This window comes from Podarcis raffonei, chromosome Z (genome assembly GCF_027172205.1).
Source record: "Podarcis raffonei isolate rPodRaf1 chromosome Z, rPodRaf1.pri, whole genome shotgun sequence".
Classification (NCBI taxonomy): domain Eukaryota; kingdom Metazoa; phylum Chordata; class Lepidosauria; order Squamata; family Lacertidae; genus Podarcis; species Podarcis raffonei.
In genome coordinates, this window is record NC_070621.1 from 31959483 (window position 1) to 31983597 (window position 24115).

At 45.9% G+C, this 24115-nt stretch overlaps 1 protein-coding gene and 1 long non-coding RNA gene across 5 annotated transcripts in view; one reads left to right on the top strand and one right to left on the bottom strand.

Annotated features, from left to right (window-relative positions):
* The window catches only part of LOC128406444 (probable G-protein coupled receptor 34), a 228847-nt gene that overhangs the window by 122021 nt on the left and 82711 nt on the right, over window positions 1-24115 (bottom strand). For 3 of the 4 annotated variants that reach the window (XM_053373853.1, XM_053373855.1, XM_053373852.1), the window contains 2 exons: window positions 10181-10293; window positions 2655-2802 (listed from right to left, as the gene is read on the bottom strand). The gene's annotated coding sequence lies outside the window, so the exon portion shown is untranslated. Of the gene's footprint in view, window positions 1-2654; window positions 2803-6495; window positions 6841-10180; window positions 10294-24115 lie in introns of those variants that run through there. The other variant, XM_053373854.1, reaches the window with a different exon arrangement.
* Window positions 1-24115, top strand: part of LOC128406456 (uncharacterized) — a 54200-nt gene that overhangs the window by 29306 nt on the left and 779 nt on the right. The window lies entirely within an intron of this gene.

Consider the following 24115-nt stretch of genomic DNA (forward strand, 5'->3'; position numbering starts at 1 on the left):
CCCACCTCTCCTGGGCAAGCTCTACGGGCTCCTGACATCCCTGAGGTCCATAGACTATGCTGCCAACCACAGGGCAGATGATTTCCGCAAGCTGAACAAGGAGAGGGAATTCCACTACTCTGCCATCCGGTCCAAGCTGAATCACATGGTTTCCAGGCTGTCTAGCAGGGGCAATGCGGCAGAAAACTACATAGGCTGCCACCCAGTGAGGTGCAACTTAAAGCCTAGGCAGCGGATCAGCACAAGCCTCATAAACCTCAGAGACTTTGCACTGTATTCATCATATGACTGCTTCTGAGAAATGGAATCGTGAGAGCTGGCACACATAATTGCCATACTGGGGGTGCTGCTGGCTTGGTGGTGGTGGTTTTTTTAACTTGGCCGTGCCATGGAGAAGAATGGTTTGGAATGCCAACCAATATGCACATTATACCTTGCGGCACAAAGGTAGCCATCGCATGGAAACACCTTCACGTTGCTCTTTGTGGCTTACATTTTGTGTGCGTGACTTCTAAGTGCTCCAGCCTTCACACTTGGTCAGTTCTGTACTGCCCTTACAAATGTTGGTTTCTAGTGCTTTTTTGGTCTAAGAAATCATGGGCTAACTTGGTTTTACCAAGGGACAATAATATTAGCTGTTTAGTTTGTTTAAAAAACCCACTAGTGCCTCTCTCTTTTTTGTCCCAATATAGGAACATAGAAAAATATTTTCAGTGTATGACCCTGCAGCTGATGGCCTGATAACAGATGGCTAAGAAAAGACAATGACAAAGACAATGCGCAGTGACTTGTAACTTTTCCAACAGCTATTGCCATATCTTAGGGCTCCTTTTTAATGTGTTTTTAGTGAAATCCCTGAGGTTTGTGGTGTGGATGTGGCTCTTCACCTATGTAGCTGCCTTGTTCAATGGGCTGGCAAGGCTGAAACCGGCTCTCATTTCTCTATTCACTATTCCCCTTGGTTATCAAAAGCACCGGGTTGAAATTGACCATTCTTGTGAACTAAATTCCACCCCACATCAGGGGGGGAATCGTTTTTTAAAAAAATATTGAGTTTATGGCACAGTGAATGCCATCAAGCCAGTGTGATCCAGCAGTTGCTCCAATACAGCTGTCCGCTGTCACTTAGATCAGTGTGGACATCAGCTATATGTATAAATAAATCATCATCACCATCATCATCATTATACCCCACCCATTTGGCTGGCTTTCCGAAGGGATTCTGGGGGGCTTACAGCATATCTAAAAACATCCAGCATTAAAGATCTCCTGATTCACAGCTCAGGAGATTGAGAGGGAGAAGGAAGAGAAGGCAGGAAGGGTAACCATGTCCGATCACTAACTCCTCGAAATACAAATGTCTTCCGGATAGATTGCCCATAAACTCCACCCTTGGTCTAACACGGTTACCTCTTCCATGCTTAGCTAATCTGTTCCTCCTTCCCTCTCTGAGTAAAAAAAAAAAATTCCCCACTTTTCCATACAAAGGTTTAACTTAAATATAACAGTATAAAATACAAATTAATATAAGCAACATCAAAATACCAAATAGAAGTATAATCACAAGGTGCCAAGCCAATTTTAAATGTTGGTCATCGTAGGGCTCCATCCTGAAAATATGTCCCACCAATGGTACTATGAAAGAGTTACTCCAGAGCTGGAAAAGTAGTATCCTGACAGTACTTGGATACTGGAGCAGGACCTAGCCCCCTGTCACACATCAAAAGTGGGGAAGAAATTCATAGCAGAACAGCAAATACAGGTACTTGATTGGCCAGGGAATTCCCTGGATGTACATCCCATTGAGAATTCGTGGGCTATATGCAAAAGTCACCTCTGTGCTGTAGACTGCATGACTATGGAGAAACTCATTCAGGCCCTGATTCAAGTGTGGTACAGGGATCCGGAAATCAACAGTAACTGTTCGAAATGAGCAGACCCCATTCCAAACCATGTTCAAATGCTGCTTTAAAATAGCGGAGGTCATATCCATTAAAAATGTACATGTCTGTGAGTTTTGTACATCTCTGTGTGAGTTTTGTACAATAAAGTATTGTGCGAAATTCATTGTTTCAATTAATTTGTACAGCACATTGTTATGTGTTTAGTAAGACATGGACACACACTAGAACTGTTCACATTACTGAACCAGAAACAGATCAAAACCCCCCCCCCTTAATTCAGAGGGCGCACAATGTGAGTTCCTGCACTAAAACAGCAGTGTTTGCTTTGATAACCAGATAAATAAATCAAGTTGACTTTCAGGTAAAACTATATAGTATGGCCCCTGGGCCATTGCTTCTACATTTATGATGTTCTACCGATGTTGACCTTGATTGAATATTTTCCTTTCAAATCAGTATATAATAAATGTTTGGGGGGAATTGAAAGGAAATGCACATCCCGCCCACTTTAGAAGTCCACAGTTGGTTAAAAGACAAAGGCCTAGTTAAAAAGGAATTACTCATTTTGCTAAGCTCTCATATTAACAGTTTCACCAAATTTAAGAAACTCAGGAAGAAGATGGGTGTGTGTGTGTACTTCCTGACCCTCTGAAGATACCTAGCTTCATGTGCCTAACCCCATCTGGAAGGCCTTAGGACTTCTCAGCAGAAGCTCCACCCTCCTGGAAGAAGACCCACAATGCCACCTACCTTGGAGGGCCACTGCATTCTGGGTGGCAAGGAACTTCAACACCATACCGGCTGATGGGAAGAGCAGCTCCATGATCGACCAGGCCATGGCCGGTTATTGCCCCTCCATCTTCCAGAAGTAGCGCATCAGGTGTCTTGGGATACATACCTGCAAATACAGTCCTGTGAAAACAAGGCCCTCCATGCCAGCTGAGACCTAGGACCAAACAGCTAAATGCCAGATGGCCCAAGAAACCCCAAATAAAAACCTTTAGGACTACATATAGGATATTTTCTGCAATCTACCCCGCCCCACTCTTTAACCCAAATCTAATTCTAACCCCCTACTCCCCCACCCACCACACTCTAGGACAGCGCAACTCCATTGGTTCGATAGAGAATACAAGGTGAGAGGCACAGGGCAACCCAGACGGGTTGGCAGGGAATCACCCTATACTGTAGATAAGCAAGATAGCTAGATTAAAAGCAATTACATGTAATTATGTCAGTATGGCATAGATTGGGAAACCTCATCAAAGGAAAATGCATCACTTCATATATCAACACCAGGACTGACCATGCCTACCTTAATGGATGAGGAACAGGAATTCATGGACAGTCCTATCACCCCAGAGGAAATAGATATGGTCCTCAATAACCTCAAGCCACACAAAGCTCCAGGCCCAGATGGCTTTACAGCAGAATTCTATAGGAAATTCAAAGAACCCCTGATGCCCTACATGACCTGCCTACTCAATGATATCATAAAAGGGTGGGCCCTTCCCCAAATCCTACTCCAAAATAGTCTCCATCCCCAAAACACTGAAAGACAGCCTCAAAGTAGAATCACACCGCCCAATCTCATTAATAAACCAAGACGACAATATTTTCACATCAAACTTGGCCAACCGCCTAAACATTTTCCTACACAAGCTAATAACCCCAGACCAGACTGGCTTTGTCCCTGGTTGCAACATAAGAGACGCCATCAGGAAACTACTGAACGTGATTGAACACAGCACGGCAACTAAACGCCCACTGACAATTATGTCCATAAACATCCTCAATGCTTTGGATTGCTAAGAGTGGAAATACCTATTAGCAGTACTAACGTGAAATTTGGCCCCAACTTCCTGCAAATTCTCAATCAAATATATTCCGAAGCCTCATCAATATGGAGGACTAACAATAGGGACTCTAATACCATAGCAATCCAAAAAGGCACAAAACAAGGATTCCCACGGTCTCTCTTCTTATTCATCCTGGCTCTGGAACCTTTAGCAATCTGAATCCGAGCAGCCACAGACATCAAGGGAGTGGAATTAAAAGGCAAAACCTACAAATTAGGACTCTTTGCAGATGACAGCACCAGACCCCATAAACACAGCAACCTCCTTAATCAGAGAACTCAACACATTTGCAATGGTGTTGGGCCTACAGGTAAATTTTGCATAGTCGGAAGCTATGTGCTTCCCACACACAAAATGGCCTCGCTAACGTCACCAAGATAAAACTTTGCCACACCAAGTTCAGATACAATAGGGTACAAAGAACCTGAAACCTCAATAAAGTATACCTCCACAACTACAACCCCTTGTTGGCAGCAAATTAACAAAGACCTAAACAGATGGAACAACATCAACTTCACTCTCTCAAAGAAAATAGGTAAAGGTAAAGGGACCCCTGACCATTAGGTCCAGTCGTGACCGACTCTGGGGTTGCAGCGCTCATTTCGCTTTACTGGCTGAGGGAGCCAGCGTACAGCTTCCGGGTCATGTGGCCAGCATGACTAAGCCGCTTCTGGCAAACCAGAGCAGCACACGGAAACGCCGTTTACCTTCCTGCCAGAGTGGTACCTATTTATCTACTTGTACTTTGACGTGCTTTCAAACTGCTAGGTTGGCAGGAGCAGGGACCGAGGAATGGGAGCTCACCCCGTCGCGGGGATTCAAACCGCCGACCTTCCAATTGGCAAGTCCTAGGCTCTATGGTTTAACCCACAGCCCCACCCCTCAGACAAAATAACCATGATCAAAATGATCACCCTCCCAAAACTAACCTACCTATTCCAAACAAAAAACCAGGAAAAAGCCCCAAATACCTGCACCTCCCCTCCACAGAGGGAGGATGGGGAATCCCCAACATACATTGCCAGCCAAGTATGCTACATAATCCCATATATACTAGAAGATGAAACAAAACAGTAGGTACACCTGGAGAGAGACACAATTGAAAATACCTGCACCACAGCATACCCAATTCCAAACAAACTAAGGAAAATTCCCACAATACTTAACAGCTACACACAGACCATGCTTAAAGCATGGAAAGCAGAAATAGGCAAACTGTCCCCAACCCCATCCCCACTAATTCCCCTGCCACACCACCCATTATTCCACCACACAGCACAAAACCTCCAGATAAAAACCTGGCAAACCAAAGGCTTATATCGCCTAACCAACCTCTATAAAAATGGCAAACCCTTGCCAACACAAGAAATACAAGACAAACTAGAAGACGCCCAAATGCCCTGGATAACACACCACCAATTACATGCCCTCTTAAACAATCCAGTAGTAAAATCAGCAGCAACCAGGCCCCTGACAACCTTCAAAACCACCCCCAAAAACCTCCTATGAGATTAACCCCACTCAGTGGACCAGAACATGGTCTAAACCCTGCTTTAAATCCATATCAAAGAAAAGGAAAGCACTCACTCTGAAACTCACCTACAGATGGTACCTAACACCAAGAAAATTAGCGCAAATAAGCCCAGGTAATTCACCAAAATGCTGGAGAGGGTGCACCCACACAGGCACATACCTCCACATGTGGTGGGAATGCCCCCAAATCCAACTCTTCTGTACAAAAACCATATGAGAAATATGTAAAATAAGTAAGCAAGTATTAGAAATCACCCCAGAACTGGCCCTACTAAGCATCTTCCAAGACAACAATGCCCACTCAAATCACGAAGAACTCATAACCCACCTATTCTCAGCAGCCATAAACATCATAACCTGGTGAGACCTGTCAGGAATAAGTATGGACCAATGGTACCAAATAGTATGGGAAACCGCCTTATTAAAAAAATTAACCAATAAACTGAAACTGACACAGGGACAAATAGAAGACGGCTTCACCCTGGTATGGCTCCCCTTTATCACATACATAGCCCAACAAGACAATGACAAAAATCCACCAAAAGAATACAAATCAATATGGCTAACCTGATCCAAAACACCCACCCACCCCACGAAAACAAAGACCACCACAGCCAACCACAAATGAACAGCCACACCCTAGGCCAACCCCAACCTCTCTCACCACCAAAGGAAGACAAGCAAACAGCAAAGAACCTGCACAAGCAACGCTGACACAAAACCCCACATATATTAAGTAAAATAGAATCACCCCACCCCACCCCCACTCATCTTTTTTTCCCCTCCACCTCTTTCCCCCATTCTTCCTAATGTCTCAACAAATGGGGGAAAAATGTGTTACGTGGGGGGGGGGAATACGAGACAGAGATATTGCACATATCTTTGTAAATCAAGAAAATCTTTACTAAAGATACATTTTGAAAAATGAAACTGACCTGTAGAAAATGTAACTTGAAAAAGGAAACATTGCACATACTTTTGTAAACCAAGAAATCTTTAAAAAGAAAGTCATTAAAAAATATTTACAGTTTTGCCACATTTCAGAAACTCAGGAAGAAGGATGGGCGTGTGTGTGTACTTCCTGACCCTCTGAAGATACCCAGCCTCATGTGCCCAACCCCAGCTGGAAGGCCGGCCTGCCTTAAGACTTCTCAGCAGCAGCTCCACCTGCCTGGAAGAAGACCCACAATGCCACCTACCTTGGAGGGCCACTGCATTCGGGGTGGCCAGGAATCTCAACTCCATACCGGCCGATGGGAAGAGCAGCTTTGTGATGGAACAGGCCATGGCTTGGGAGTTCCCCTCCATCTTCGAGAAGCACTGCACCAGGCGTCTTGGGATACATCCCTGCAAATACAGTCCTGTGAGAAGAACGCCAGCAAACGTTTTGCTAGCACAGAGCCTGTCCTCTAAAGGGAGAGGCAGAACCTAGGGTGCTCAGAGGCTTGGGGCACTTTGGCAAAGTAAAAGAGGGATATTGGACAGCTCTACGGAGGAATCTAGATACACATAAAAAAACCACTAGTAAAACACATATTTAAAAAATACCAGAGATCTTTTTCTTAGGTTTGGTAGGAAAAGAATTACCGAAGGATAAGAAAGTACTGTTTACGTATGCGATGACAACAGCAAGAATACTACTTGCCCAGGGATGGAAAGAAGAAAGAGCCCCATCGAAAGGAGAATGGATAATGAAGATGATGGACTATGTGGAGATGGCAAGGCTGACCGGGAAAATCAGGCACCAAGGGTTTAACCAATTTACTAAAGAATGATATACCTCTAAAGAATATATTAAAGAACACTGTAAACATTTTAAAATGTTGACAGGATTGACAGAGCACTTGTAATTTAAAATAACAAAGGATAAAAATGAAGTACCATAATTTGGATAAATGCAATTAGATGCAGTTTAAAAAGGGCCCACTGATGACCACAGCTAGTGTGATAAAAAACAAAAAGTTTAAGAGACAGACTTGGTTTGATAAGGAATGTCAGAATAGCAAAAAATCCCTAGCTAGGGTACTTAGAAAATTGAAGTTAAAACAGGATAAGCACAATCTTGCCCTACAAGCTGAGGTAGCCCAGTTACGAAACAACTATAAATTATTACTTAAAAGCAAGAAACAAATATATTATGAACAACAGTGGAAAGAATTGGGAGATGCAGCACTTCAGAAGGACTCACGGAAATTTTGGCATCTGGTTGCCCAAGGTACAAATGGGCTGGGCTACTCGTTAGAAGCATCTGTCCAAGGAAAGGATTGGGTGACATATTTTACAGAAATATATGGCCCCTGTCCTGACCTACCCCCACTAGTTTACTATACTCAGTTATCAGAACTGCCAGAATGGCCAGACGTCACGCCCAATCAGATTAAGAGGCTAATCGCAAGCCAACTAGCTAATAAAGCTCCAGGAGAAGACATGATCCCAATGGAGATCTATAAGATAAGACCTGATTTCTGGTCACCCATATTTGCAAAATTGTTTTCATACATTAACAGCTCAGGTCGCATACCTGAAGGGTGGAAGTTGAGTATAATTGCCCCAATATATAAAAAGGGCGATAAGAAAAACCCTGCCAATTATAGACCCATTAGTTTGTTAGATGTAGCCTCCAAACTATATGCCAGGCTTCTTCTTGGGAGACTAGAAGAATGGGCAGAAACAAATAAGGTGATATCTGAAGTCCAGGCAGGCTTCCAAAGAGGGAAATCCACATTGGACCAGTGCTTTGTGCTGAACTTTCTGCTATGTAAATACATCCATAATTTGAAGCAAAAGTTATATGTTGCTTTTATCGATCTAAAGTCAGCTTTTGATACGGTCCCAAGACACGCACTGTGGCAAAAATTGGAAAAGACAAATATAGACCTCCGTCTATTATTTCTCATCAAAACATTATATACTGACACATCAATACAAGTAAAGGTGGATCTGGCTGGCCATCTCACCGCTAGAATTAAGACCACTACTGGAGTCAAACAGGGATGCATTTTGGCACCTTTCCTGTTCAATTTTTATATTAATGACATGGTTAAAGAACTGGAGGGCCCACAGTTTGCCCCTGCCACAATTCTCGACCAAAAACTCTCAGTTTTAATGTATGCTGATGATCTAGTACTGGTATCTAGAACCCAGGTGGGCCTGAGACGGCTGCTTGCAAAATTAAGTTCATATTGCAAGAAGAATGCTTTATCTATAAACTATGATAAGACGCAGGTCATTGTATTTGGGAAGCGTTCTAAAAAGCATGTTTGGCACCTGGATGAACACATCATAAACCAAGTAAATACGTTTAAATATCTGGGATTGATTTATTCAGAAACGGCATCTTGGAATACACAGCTATCCAATATTAAATTGCAAGCCTTTAAATCAGCAAAAGCCATTCTGAAATTCGCTGCATGTAAAGGTGGAAATCTGGTCAACCCAGCTCTATCTGTGTATAAAGCAAAAACAATGGCCCAGATTTTATATGGTGCAGAGGTTTGGGGTACCTCAAAGGTCTCCGGTCTGGAACCCCCCAGAATTATTTTTTAAGAGTTCTTTTAGGTTTACCCAAAGACGTGCAATCTGCCATGGTCAGGTTGGAAACTCGCATGTTGAGCATAGAGAGCCAAATAGATAAAAGAATTCTCTGCTACTGGTTTAGAGTTCAACAGATGGATAACACTAGGCTACCAAAAAAATGCCTGATTGAGCTCTCAAATGGATTACCCCTTAAAAACTGGGTACATCATGCTGCCCAACTGATGGGCAAATATGATCTCTCAGTGACTGAGATTAAAGAACTCCCCTTATATTCACAGAAAAATATTTTTAAACGAACCATAAGGGCAGTGGCAACTAAAAACGATCTAAACTCTATGTGCACATCCACATGCGCCCCATTGTATTTTAAACTTAGAGAGGTCAATGAACACATCTCTTATTTTAATGAATTGACTTTTGCACAGCTTCGAAAAGCATTTACAGAGCTACGACTAAATACAATAAGCTCTGCTTATAGAGATGGGAGACATAGAGGCATACCAAAAAACGAACGTGTTTGCATAAGGGGATGTTCTGAAGTAGAGGACCTTATGCATTATATCTTGCACTGTCCGTTATATAATGATGCAAGAAAAAGATTTTTGGTACCTATAATGACAGGGTCCCCTGGCCAGAACCCCCTTGATATGATGTTATATCTCCTTGCAGACACAGATAAGTATGTGACCTGGCGGGTAGCACTTTTTGCAACTGCTGCTAGGAAAATTAGAGCAAATTATATAGCCAAGGCAGCCATTAACTGTAAAGGAGATGAATTTATTTGATCCTATCTATCTACCTCAGGCTATGCTCTATCTTTGTCACCAAACTCTGAGTATAAATTGCACACTGTATTAATTGATATTGTTTTTAACATTCGTGACCATGTGATGATTTTAGCTTATGAATTTTACTGTTTAATGTTTTTATTTGTACATTGGGGTACTTTTATAGCTTTGTTTAGAGTACGTAATGTTTTAATAATATAAATGTTTTAAGTCTTTTTTTACCAATTCAGTATATTTTCTTGTCAAATAATTCTGTGTACATTGCGGCAGCCTTTGGCTATGTGCAATAAAACTGACTGAGACTGAGACAGTTTAAAAAGGAAGATAAATTTTGGAAGCCAAGGGAGGGGTGGAGGGAAGTCCGGGGGTTCAGGGAACCCCATAAAGGTACTGATATAGACTGTGGTTTAATGTAGGCGTGTGTGTGTGTGTGTGTGTGTGTGTGTGTGTGTGAAAAATTGTGATTTTTAATTTTTGAAACATTGAAAATAAAAAGTTAAAAAAGAAAATTCTTTTTTAAAGTGTTTTGAAAAATATATTGAATTTGCCATGAGCTCACCCTCGCCATCTAGTGTCTAGCTGGAACCTGTGCCAAGATGGGCAATCAAGATGATCAAGGGTCTAGAAACCAAGTCTTAGGAGGAACGGTTGAAGCAGCTGGGTATGTCTAGCCTGGAAAAGAGGAGATTTAGAAGAGATATAATAGCCATCTTCAAATATCTCAAGGGCTGTCACATGGAAGATGGAGCAAGCTTGTTTTCTCCTGTTCTGGGGGGTAGGACTCAAACCAATGGCTTCAAGGTACATGAAAGGAGATTCGGACTAAACATCAGGAAGAATTTGCTGACAGTAAGAGCTCTTTAGACAGTGGGACAGCCTGCTTTGGGAGGTATATGGGCTCTCCTTGCTTGGAGGTTTGTCAGTAGAGGTTGGGTGGCCATCTGTCAAGGCTGCTTTAGTTGGGATTCCTGCATTGCAGGGGGTTGGACTAGATGACCCTTCAGGTCCCTTCTAATTCTATAAAATCCCCATCCCCATCTGATGGGTCTGTTGGTATTCACAATCTGCTTTTTACAGTCCTATTCTTAACAAAATGAATAACAGAAAGGGCTTATAGGAGAACCATGGTGAATGGTTTGAACAACTCCCAGCAGGTCCAGTCAACATGATGGGCCTTGTGGGAGTTGCAATCTGAAACACTTGGAAGACACAAACTTGGTGAAAGCTGCTGCACAGTGAGGCCTCTGCTCAAAAGAGGATCCCTTCTCTGTCAGAGCCAAGGTGTATCTAGTCCAGCACCCTGCTTCCATCAAGGACTAACCTGATCCCCCTGGATGTTCTTAAGTGGCTCCTCAGCAGTTGGTATTCAGAGGTAGACTGCTCCTTCAACAGGAAGTTCTATTTGGCTATTCAAGCCACTGACCACTGATAGACTCAGCCAAACCCAGGTTCTAGAGAAGGCTTCGCCAACCTGGTATAGCCCAAAACATCTCTGGGGGGGGTGGCACTATGTTGGCAAAGGTCCAACAAAGGGTGTATGTGAAAAAAATGGCATTATTGCACTTTGAATGGAAATAATCTAGGAGAAAAGAGTGGAATTATTTTCAAGTGGCACCTGTAACCCAACCGAGCAAAATGCTTGCTTTGCAGCCAGGTACATAAGGGAATGCAAGCAGGACATTTTGGTAAGATCAGCCGTATCAATGGAACAACTCCCCTAGGAGGAAGCAGCTTTCAGAACTTTGAAGTTTAGAGAAAAAGCAAGTTAGAGGCAATGGAACCAGAGGTTCTAAAATCCTGCAAGACTTGCAGAAAGTAGGTAGGAAAAGTGTTTTTCTCCCTCTCTCATAACACCAGAACTCATGCAGGAACCAATGCAGGAAGATTCAGAGCAGATAAGAAGAGTCTACTGGATCTGGACACTGGCCCCTCTACTCCATCATCCTGTTCACAGTGGCCACCCGGATGCTCCTTAAGGGAAACCCACAAACAGGACAGGAGCACAAGAGCAACTCTCCCCTCCTGTAGTTTGCAGCAGCTGGGATTGAGAAGCATTTCTGTCCTGCCCATGCAAGCAGTGCTGACGGGCAGGGAGGCTTCTTCCCTGTACATTAGCTCTGCCCATCCACAGAGCAGCCCTGTGCCTTTGGCTGACATCTTGGTGGTCACGGTGGGAACAGGATGCTCAACTAGATGGTCCCCCTTTGGCCTGGTGCAGAAGGCTCCTCTGACATTCCTATACACTGCTGGTGAAGACAAGTTGCACGTGTTGCCTCAGAACTTGGTCACTCCAACCCTGCAAGGGAGGAAGAACTATAATAGATCTCTCAGCGGCCTTTGACACCATCGACCATAACATCCGTCTCGACCATCTAGAGGGGCTAGGGGCACTGTTATACGGTGGTTCCGCTCCTTTCTCCTGGGCCGTGTCCAGAAAGTGGTGTTGGGGGATGAGTGTTCAGACCCCTGGCTCTCACTTGTGGGGTGCCTCAGGGTTCCGTCCTCCCCCCCATGCTTTTTAATATCTATATGAAGCTGCTGGGAGAGATCATCAGCGGGTTTCGGCTGGGTGTTCATCAGTATGCCGATGACACCCAGCTCTACCTCTCCTTTAAATCAGAACCAGTGAAGGTGGTGAAGGTCCTGTGTGAGTGCCTGGACGCGGTTGGAGGATGGATGGCGGCTAACAGATTGAGGTTGAATCCTCACAAGACAGAAGTACTGTTTTTGGGGGACAGGGGGCGGGCGGGTGTGGGGGATTCCCTGGTCCTGAAGGCGGTAACTGTGCCCCTGAAGGACCAGGTGCGCAGCCTGGGAGTCATTTTGGACTCACAGTTGTCCATGGAGGCACTGGTTAATTCTGTGTCCAGGGCAGCTGTCTACCAGCTCCACCTGGTACGCAGGCTAAGACCCTACCTGCCCGCAGACTGTCTCACCAGAGTGGTGCGTGCTCTGGTTATCTCCCGCTAGGACTACTGTAATGAGCTCTACGTGGGGCTACCTTTGAAGGTGACCCGGAAACTGCAATTAATCCAGAATGCCGCAGCAAGACTGGTGACTGGGAGTGGCCGCCGGGACCACATAACACCAGTTCTGAGAGATCTGCATTGGCTCCCAGTACGTTTCTGAGCACAATTCAAAGTGTTGGTGCTGAACCTTTAAAGACCTAAACGGCCTCGGTCCTGTATAGCTGAAGGAGCGTCTCCACCCCCATCGTTCAGCCCAGACACTGAGGTCCAGCGCCGAGGGCCTTCTGGCGGTTCCCTCATTGCAAGAAGTAAGGTTACAGGGAACTAGGCAGAGGGCCTTCTCAGTAGTGGCGCCTGCCCTGTGGAACGCCCTCCCGGCAGATGTCGAGGCAATAAACAACTATTTTACTTTTAAAAGACAACTGAAGGCAGCCTTCTTTAGGGAAGTTTTTTATGTCTAGTGCTGTATTGTTTTTAATATTCAGTCGGAAGCCGCCCAGAGTGGCTGGGGAAACCCAGCCAGATGGGCGGGGTATAAATAATAAACTATTATTATTATTATTATGCCAGATGAAAACTCAAACCATCTTGGTCAGCTCAACAGAAAAGTCCAGGCAGGAGAGTGCTCTATTCCCAGTTCAGCCATGGAGAGCCCAGCTGCAGCCAGATATTGAGAGCCAGGCCACCCAGGAGCACATGCCAGCTTTCTTCCTGGGCATATTTGACAAGGCAGTACATCCCACTGAGCACTGCAGGATTCAATTCCAAGTAAGCATGTGCAGGATATGGACAGCATAGCTGTACTGCAGATAATCTCTCTCCAGGGTCAGGCAGGCTGCTGCACTTCAAGGACTAAGGAGAACTAAGATGCTGGTGAAAGGCAGCCCTTAAGATTTCTAGAGACTTGCGCCCCCTAGTGGCAAAAGTACCTGCTCCTCTGCAGCTGCTCTGGGTTAGCAGTTGGGCTCTAGAAAAAAACATTTCCAGGAAAACCAAGAACACAACATAAAGAGCTGTGCTGTACCAAATCTGACCACAGGTGCATCCAGAGTTCTGTACTGACTGCGAGGAGCCCACCCTAGTATCAGACAACGGGACATTCCCAACCGTACCCAAAGAGGCCAAGGATTATCCTTCTGCCTGCACCTCACCTACCCCACAGAAGCTGCTATGGCTTCCAACCTTCCATGTGCAGTACCCGAAAACGTTTTTCCCTCTAAGTGTACAGAAAAGCGTGGTGTTGTTTTTTAAAAGGAAAGAAACCATCATAGAGCAGCAACATAATCCTACACATTTTTACCTAGGAGTAAACTGCAGCGAGCGCAGCAGGCTTTGCTCCCAAATAAGAAGACATAGGATTCATCTAACATCCATCACAACCAAGGATAACGTAAAAGAACCTCCATGGCCAGAAGAAATCTACCCTACCCAAAGAGCCAGGGATTATCCTGTGGAACTTCTGCCTGCACCTCACCTTCCCCACAGAAGCTAAAGGCACCAAGGAGGAGGGCGTGGGACGTGGGGCGCTCAAGCCCAAAAATGGAGGGGTTGGGGGGGACCAAGACGCAGCGGCTTTCCGTCCTTTTTTTGCGCTAGAGTGCGCGCGGCCAACACAACCCACCGCGCCAGGCGCTGCCCTCGCCACCAACGTGCCCAGGGCGCGAAGGGTTCCGCGCGTCAACTCAGCCTGGCCACCAGAGCCAAGCGGGGCTGCGCTTCGCCCCTGCCTGCCCTCGCCAGGAGAAGCTTGGTCGGCAGGCAAATCCCGCTCCCCCACGCTGGCCTGGGACGCGCGGCGGCTAGTCCAAGCCGGGTCCTGGCGGCACTCAGAGCGGGACGGGGTTCCCTGCGTGGGGGCGCCTGGCTCCCGCCCCCTAAAAGTTGCGCGCTTGGCACTACCCTCCCCCGGCCCAACCCCACAAGCCACTGCCCATGTGCTTTCACCAGGGCTTTGTCAGGTCTCAGCCCCAGGACATAGTAACCATGGGGTCAACAAGCGAGTAAGTTCCTTTTCTAAGAAAGCAGACCCCGAGTTCAGCGGTGTTCATACACACGTGCTCTCCGCGGTTTCAGTCTCTTTCCCAAGCCCTGTCTGGAAATACTGTGGCTAGAGTAACCCTGGCCCCACTTGTCTCCCGCCCACCGCCCCCGCCCACCGCAAAGCAAATGCTCTATCGCACCCAAGGTTGGGGTGAAGAGCCAGAGGAGAATTTGGGGTCTCTGAAGTTGCGCAGGACTCCGGAGTTGCTCGGCGAAGGGAAGCGGCTACCCCCCCCACACCCGAAATGCACCACCCCCCCCCCGCGCGCGCCAGAACCCTACCTACCCCAGGACTCTCCGCCGTCCCGCAGCACTTGGAAAAGGGCACGGATGCGCCGGCAGATGGGCTCCGCCCCGATGCTGAGCGGAGCCGCGGCCAGGCGCGCACCCTTGGCCAAGGAGGAGGAGGAGGTGCAGCAGCGAGCGCGCTCCAAGCACCCATTGCCACCCTCCCTCCCGCAGCGCCAGGCAGATGGAAGTAGAGAAGACGCCGAGGACGCCCCAGCTGATAGAAACAGGGATCCGCAGCCCCGCCCCCTGGCCAGTTTAAACTCCAGCGAGTTTAAAGGGACTCTGCTTCCCCATTTCACCCCCGCGGGGACCACACACCCTCCAATAAATTAAACCCGTTATCTTGCGAATACACGTGTATTCAAGCTTATAGCCTGGTTCCCCAAGGAAATCCAAAAGTCCCCATGGCTGCCAACTTTTCAGCCGCCTCCAGACCCTGCCTTGAGGCTCCATTGTTTCCCCTTTCTGTCCCCAGAATTGTCTCCTGCAGATTTCTTTCCCTTAAAGGCACAGGCACACCTGGCAGGCACGTGGAGTCTGAAAGACAGCAGGTTAGCGAAGGCTGACTTAAGCGTGCAGGTGGGAGCCACAGGGACAGAAAGATACAGGAGCTTTGGCAAAAATCTATAATCTAATTTCCAAAGAACATCCTGCATTTAGGGTGGCGATTCTAGGAAAGAACAGCTGTCCCTCTGGGTCTTCTAACCAGCAATCAAACAAACAAGAATTAAGCCCGTAAAACTTTTCTGTTTCTTATTCACCTCTCTGCCCCCAATCTCAGCTAAATAGGAGCTGACACTACACAGGTGGGAGAAGGTGGCACTCTGCACATTCTCCTATTCATTGGGACTTTGGGACCCTGGCTGAAATTACTTTTCAGCACACACTTACTTGGGAATAAGTCCCATTGGACTCAACAATAGTAATTGTGATTTTAGAAAAACTGGTGTTTAGAGGAGTGGCTGGTTTAGCAGATTTGGCTGCCACTGAGTGCTACAATGACAGAGTTCCTGGTTTGTTTTAATTGTTGCACTGGTGACCAGCTCAAAGTGAAGAAGCCTCCAAGCCTTCACAGAAACATGCTAGGAGAACAAATGAACTTTGGACACATTACCCACGTTGGAACAAGAGAGGGCAAATTCAGGAACAAATGAATTCCAAAGGAGGCTCCAACAACAATAATCCTTCAACTGCAAAGGTGTCAGATGTTTGAATGAGAGAATGAAATGCCAGTTTGGGGATGTGATGCTTTGAAAGCAGCTGGCTGTAAGGAGGAAAACAGCCCGATTTTATTTTGTACATTGTTATATTTAGACTACTAATGGGCTAGTAAGGCTGTGAAATGCTAAATTTAATGCCACCTCGTTTCTGTGGAAGCCTGTTCATGTTGGAGATTGAATCTTGACATAACCATTTAGCTATAGCATCATGACCACAATTTGTTGTCTAAAAGCAGCATTGAAGACGGTAGCTACATTTTAATGAATAACTCCACTAAAGATGCCGCAGGTTTTGTAGTTCTGCTGGGGGATTAGAGAGACTAGGTTACACTGCTTTAAATTAAGAAATTAAGTGATTCACAAACTTTGGCTCCCATAAAATAAAAACCTTCCAGTAAGAATCTTGAATTAAAAATCAAAAACACAAAACAATAGTAATTGTGAAGCACCAACACTTTCTGAACCCAGGTAAACGTAAAGGGACCCCTGACCATTAGGTCCAGTCGGGGCCAACTGTGGGGTTGCGGCGCTCATCTCGCTTTATTGGCCGAGGGAGCCGACTATCTACTATCTACTTGGACTATTTATCTACTTGCACTTTGATGTGCTTGCGAACTGCTAGGTTGGCAGGATCAGGGACCGAGCAATGGGAGCTCACCCCCTCATCGTGGGGATTCGAACCGCCGACCTTCTGATCGGCAAGTCCTAGGCTCTGTGGTTTAACCCACAGAGCCACCTGAGTCCCGTCTGAACCCAGGAAGGGCACTTAAATTCTAAGAATTAACAAAACTGCAATGTTTAAAGTATCCACTGTTTCTTTGCAAAAGTGGAGGATAGGGAGAGAATCAGAACAGGTAAGGGCTACACTACTTTTCACTCTTTTAATTAAGCTGAAGAAGCACAAACTTGAGGAATATCCACTATATAAAATCATGCTTGTCTTCTGAACTTTTGAGAGCTGATCTAAGACATTTTGCTGAGGGAAAAGGAGTGGCCAGTTTCTTCTAGCACACAAGGCAGAAAGCAACAAAGCACATGGGTAGGCAAACTAAGGCCCGGGGGCCGGATCCGGCCCAATCGCCTTCTAAATCCGGCCTGCGGACGGTCTGGAAATCTCTGCATTTTTACATGAGTAGAATGTGTCCTTTTATTAAAAATGCATCTCCGGGTTATTTGTGGAGCATAGGAATTCGTTCCCCATTAAAAATATAGTCCGGCCCCGCACAAGGTCTGAGGGACAGTGCTCTCCTGCTCCTTGTCCATAAAACATCTGATAATAATAAATTAAAATCATGAACAACCCGTTGCCCCTCTCAGGGCATCTAAAATCAGCTGCCTGAGGCAGCCATCCTATTCTGATTATCAGGAACCCGCAGGTAATACTCCTCAGCACCTCTATGCCAATAAAACATTCCTTCCCTTCCAGTTCTGCCGCATAGTTGTTTAAAGCACCGCTTTCCCCTGAAAAGTAGCAGCCTTGCTATTCCTTTTCCTGCAGCATCCCATGCTCCCATTTCTAGGAAGGCCACTTCAACTTCATCTAGCGCTCAGTCACTGGGCAAGCTCCTGGGCAAGCTCTATGGGCTCGCTGACATCCCTGAGGTCTATAGACTATGCTGCCAACCACAGGGCGGACGATTTCTGCAAGCTGAATAAGGAGAGGGAATTCCACTACTCTGTCATCCATGCTGTCAAAGAGGGGCAATGCGGCAGAAAACTACATAGGCTGCCACCCAGTAAGGTGCAACGTAAAGCCTAGGCAGCGGATCAGCACAAGCCTCATAAACCTCAGAGACTTTGCACTGTATTCATCAAATGACTGCTTCTCAGAAATGGGATTGTGAGAGCTGGCACACATACCGTATTCTTCGCTCTATAAGACGCACCAGACCACAAGACGCACCTAGTTTTTGGAGGAGGAAAACAAGAAAAAAAATATTCTGAATCTCAGAAGCCAGAACAGCAAGAGGGATTGCTGGGCAGTGAAAGCAGCAATCCCTCTTGCTGTTCTGGCTTCTGGGATAGCTGCACAGCCTGCATTTGCTCCATAAGATGCACACACATTTCCCCTTACTTTTTAGGAGGGAAAAAGTTAGTCTTATAGAGCAAAAAATACAGGTAATTGCCTTACATTTTGTGCTCCAGCCTTCACACTTGGCCAATTCTGTACTGCCCTTACAAATGTAGCTTTCTAGTGCTTTTTTGGTCTAAGAAATCACAGGTTAACCTGATTTTATCACGAAACAATAATAATAGCTGTTTAGAAAGTGCAAAAAGAAAGTGTTAGCAACTGTGATTGTAGTAGTCACCTTGTAAAAAATTTAAACATTGAAAGTTTCGGCACAGTTTCTGTATGCACATCAGCTATATTTATAAATACATCATCATCATCATCATCATCATCATCATCTTTATACCCCACCCATTTGGCTGGCTTTCCAAAGGGATTCTGGGGGGCTTACAGCATATCTAAAAACATCCAGCGTTAAAGATCTCCTGATTCACAGCTCAGGAGATCGAGAGGGAGAAGAAAGAGAAGGCAGGAAGGGTAACCATGTCAGACCACTAACTCCTCGAAATACAAATGTCTTCCGGATAGATTGCCCATAAACTCCACCCTTGGTCCAACACGGTTACCTCTTCCATGCTTAGCTAATCTGTTCCTCCTTCCCTCTCTAAGGAAAAAAACCTATACCTTTTTCCCATACAAATGTTTAACTTTAACATATAAAATACATACTAATGAAAGCAACATCAAAATAACAAAAACCAGTATAATCATAGGGTGCCAAGCCAAATTTAAAATGTTGGTCATGGTAGGATTCTATGCTGAAAAGATGTCCCACCAATGGTGTGTGGTTCAACCCTGAATATCCTGAGTGACTCTTCTTAGCTTGTCTTGTTTTATTATGGCAATATTAGTACTTTGCATTATGACACATTCCAAGTTTTTCCGCAATCTTCATGTACTTTCTCATTCCTTTTCTCCAAGCAGACTGAATCCCTCGCAAACACCCCATCGGATACCTGCAGCCACACAACACAAACCCTGCCAGCACTGAACTTTTCAGTTACTTCAACCGGTCCGGAAATCTCTGCATTTTTACATGAGTAGAATGTGTCCTTTTGTTAAAAATGCATCTCCGGGTTATTTGTGGAGCATAGGAATTCATTCCCCATAAAAATATAGTCCGGCCCCACACAAGGTCTGAGGGACAGTGCTCTCCTGCTCCTTGTCCATAAAACATCTGATAATAATAAATTAAAATCATGAACAACCAGTTGCCCCTCTCAGGGCATCTAAAATCAGCTGCCTGAGGCAGCCATCCTATTCTGATGACCAGGAAACCGCAGGCAATACTCCTCGACACCTCTATGCCAATAAAACACTCCTCCCCTTCCAGTTCTGCCGCGCAGATATTTAAAGCACCGCTTTCCCCTGAAAAGTAGCAGCCTTGCTATTCCTGTTCCTGCAGCATCCCATGTTCCTATTTCTAGGAAGGCCACTTCAACTTCATCTAGCGCTCAGTCGCTTTCTTCACTGTCTTCCCAGTGCTCCTGGGCAAGCTCTAAGGGCTCACTGACATCCCTGAGGTCCATAGACTATGTTGCCAACCACAGGGCAGACTATTTCCACAAGCTGAACAAGGAGAGGGAATTCCACTACTCTGTCATCCAGTTCAAGCTGAATCACATGGTTTCCAGCCTGTCTAGGAGGGGCAATGCGGCAGAAAACTACATAGGCTGTCACCCAGTGAGGTGCAACTTAAAGCCTAGGCAGCAGATCAGCAAGAGCTTCATAAACCTCAGAGACTTTGCACTGTATTCATCAAATGACTGCTTCTGAGAAATGGAATCGTGAGAGCTGGCACACATAATTGCCATGCAGGAGGTGCTTCTGTCTTGGTGGTGGTGGTTTTTTTGAATTGGCTGCCCAGCCATCGTTGTGATACTGCAAGCCTTTCTCAGGCTTTGCCGTGCCATGGAGAAGAATGGCTTGGAATGCCAACCAATATGCCCATTATACCTTGCGGCACAAAGGTAGCCATCGCATGGAAACACCTTCACGTTGCTCTTTGTGGCTTACATTTTGTGTGCGTCACGTGTAAGTGCTCCAGCCTTCACACCTGGTCAATTCTGTACTGCCCTTACAATTGTTGCTTTCTAGTGCTTTTTTGGTCTAAGAAATCACAGGCTAACCTGATTTTATCAAGGGACAATAAGATTAGCTGTTTAGAAAGTGCAAAAAGAAAGTTTTAGCAACTGTGATTGTAGTAATCATCTTTCTAAAATATAAACATTGCAAATTTTTGCACAGTTTCTGTATGCACATCAGCTATATGTAATAAATAAATCATCATCATCTTTATACCCCACCCATTGGGCTGGCTTTCCCAAGGGACTCTGGGGGGCTTAGAGCATATCTAAAAAACATAAAGAATTAAAAATCTCCTGATACACAGCTCAGGAGATCGAGAGGGAGAAGGAAGAGAAGGCAGGAAGGGTAACCATGTCAGACCACCAACTCCTCGAAATACAAATGTCTTCTGGATAGATTGCCCATAAACTTCACCCTTGGTCCAACACGGTTACCTCTTCCATGCTAAGCTAATCTGTTCTTCCTTTCCTCTCTAAGGAAAAAAACCTATATCTTTTCCCCATACAAATGTTTAACTTTAACATATAAAATACATACTAATGTAAGCAACATCAAAATACCAAAAACCAGTATAATCACAGGGTGCCAAGCCAAGTTTAAAATGTTGGTCATGGTAGGATTCTATCCTGAAAAGATGTCCCACCAATGACGTGTGGTTCAATCCTGAATATCCTGAGTGACTCTTCTTAGCTTGGCTTGTTTTACTATGGCAATATTAGTACTTTGCATTATGACACATTCCAAGTTTTTCCACAATCTTCATGTACTTTCTCATTCCTTTTCTCCAAGCAGACTGAATCCCTCGCAAACACCCCATCGGATACCTGCAGCCACACAATTCAAACCCTGCCAGCACTGAACTTTTCAGTTACTTCAACCACTCCACATTCGCTGAGGGTGCATTTGCATTCCTCTCAGCCAGGAATGCCTCCTTCAGGAGGTACAATGAAACCATTTGCAACCACTGGAATCAGCCAGCAAGTGATCCATCCACAAGAGCCAGATTCTGGACTTGAAGAATCCCAAGCACATTTATCTGGATTTTTCATTCTCTCTGCAAGAGGAGAGAAGTGAAAGGCAGTGCTACATCTGGCGCAGTCATTAGGGAGGTGCATTCAGGGATTAAACAACAAAAAAGAGGAAGGGATCCTAATAGACAGAAAGGGTGCTCTGCTTGGAAAGCAGCAAAAAGCTGGCTGCTCCGGCCCATCCTGCTTCTGCTGCTGGTTTTGGGTTTGCTGGAGAAATATCAAAACTAAAGGGAAATCTAATCCAGCCTAAAGGAAAATATCTATCTAGAATGTATAATCTCCTCCACAATTTACACCCTGCCATCAAAGAACTTTTGTCTCACTTAAAGCGCTCAACCTTTTCTGAGGATGCACACCTCAGAACACATAGGGACAGAGGAAGCTAAAAGGACAGGCCGCACAACAAGCCAGTGACTTCTGTCTTGCAGGTAGATTTTTCGGATGACCCAGACCTTTTCTCAAAAGGGGGGGGGAGAGGAAGAACCACTGGAATATTGAGATGAAGAGGAGGAGGAAGATGAGTATGACAAGATTGGTAAACACAGAATGCTTTTCATTACTGAAGTTACAAGAGATGCATTCTGACAGAATGAAAAGCTTAGTACAAAAAAAAAAGTTTGTAGTGTGGGTGTTCACCTATGTTGGTGCCTTGTTCATTGGTCTGACACTGCTGCAACTGGCTCTAATTTCGCTCTTCACTATTCCCCTTCTTAATGAAAAGCACCAGGTTGAAATTGACCATTCTTGTTCAATCTTGCTGCAGAAAAGAGGGGAGAGGATACCCTGCTAGATATATAGACTTTCGAATTAATCATATATATATATATATATATATATATATATATATATATATATATAAAATATACCGTATTTTTCGCACTATAGGACGCACTTTTCCCCCTCCAAAAATGAAGGGGAAATGTGTGTGCGTCCTATGGTGCGAATGCAGGCTTTCGCTGAAGCCTGGAGAGCGAGAGGGGTCGGTGCGCACCGACCCCTCTCGCTCTCCAGGCTTCAGGAGAGCCCCGCCGCCAGCCCCACAAGCTCGAGGGACAGCGGGGAGGCGCAGCGCGCCCTTCCCGCTGTCCCCCGACTTGGTTAGAAGGCTGGCGGGGGGGGGAGAAGCCTGCTCCTCCCCGTAGCCAGCCCCGCAAACTCGGGAGACAGCGGGAGAGGCGCAGTGCGCCCTTCCCACTGTCCCCCGACTTAGCTAGAAGGCTGGCAACAGGGAGAAGCCTGCTCCTCCCCGTAGCCAGCCCCGCAAACTCGGGAGACAGCGGGAGAGGCGCAGCGCGCCCTTCCCGCTGTCCCCCGACTTGGCTAGAAGGCTGGCGACGGGGAGAAGCCTGCTCCTCCCCGTCGCCAGCCCCGCAAACTCGGGGGACAGCGGGAGAGGCGCAGCGCGCCCTTCCCGCTGTCCCCCGACTTGGCTAGAAGGCTGGCGACGGGGAGAAGCCTGCTCCTCCCCGTCGCCAGCCCCGCAAACTCGGGGGACAGCGGGAGAGGCGCAGCGCGCCATCCCGCTGTCTCCCGACATGGTTTGGAGGCTGGCGGAGGGCTTCCTCCTCCCCCAGCCCCACAAGCTCCCAGAGTGATGCCAAAGCTGCGCGCAGCTTCGGCATGGCTCTGGGTCCCGTTCTGGGGGAGGGGGAAGCTCGGGCTTCCCCCGCCCCAGCCCCGCGCCTGGTGGGGGGGGGCGAATAAATTTTTTCCCCTTTATTTCCCTCCCCAAATCTAGGTGCGTCCTATGGACCGGTGCGTCCTATAGTGCGAAAAATACGGTATATAATATTTGGAGGGACGGGGTGGTGGTTGTGGGGCTCCTATTGATCCGAGAGTAGCACGGATTTCATCTAGTTGTAGAAAATGAGTGAAAAGAACATGCAGATCATGGAAAAAGTGGAGTGGTTGAAGTAGCTGAAAAGTTCATTAAGGGCGGGTGTGAGCTGTGTGCCTGTACCACCTGATGGCATGTTTGAAAGAGAATCCGTTTTGGTGTAGAAAGGACTGAAGCGTACCTATTGCTGATGTACGTACAGAAACTGGAAACTCCTGCAATTTTCTTTCCCTAGCATAGAGGAAGGGGGTGTGTGATGGTGAGGGACTGTGGAAATCACCCCTCTGCAAATGGCGACATAGACCGGCAGAGCACGGAGGACAGGGGGACTCTGGAGGGCATGGCAGCTGCCACCAGACCTTATATAAACCATGGATAAAATATACATATCTACTGGAACCTACAAATCCTTGGTGCATTTCACCCATCAAAGCCTTTGGCGTTAAGAAGAAAAACATGAAGGGAAATTGGGCAAGATATAAAATGTTATTAGTGGGGAAAATTAATAAATTAACAGGAAAGGACTTTGAAATCCATATATATTTGACAGGCTGGCTCCAATACTTCCAACTCAATGAAAGACAAGGAAAATAGGGTTTGCTGGAGAAATATCAAAACTAAAGAGAACTCTAATTCAGCCTAAAGGAAAATATCTATCTAAAATGTAGAATCTTCTCCACAATTCACACCCTGCCATCAAAGAACTTTTGTCTCACTTAAAATGCTCAACCTTTTCTGAGGATGCACACCTCAGAACACATAGGGACAGAGAAAGCTAAAACATTCTGCAGCTTGATTGCCCCCAAATGGCAGAACATTCAGAGTGCTCCTTGCAGGCTTGTCTTGAACTTAATACCATGGGGCTCCAAGCATTTGTGCCATATGACCAAGTAAGGCATCTTTCCAACTGCAGCAGCCCCATTTCCTTTGTAAAAGATGGAAAAAAC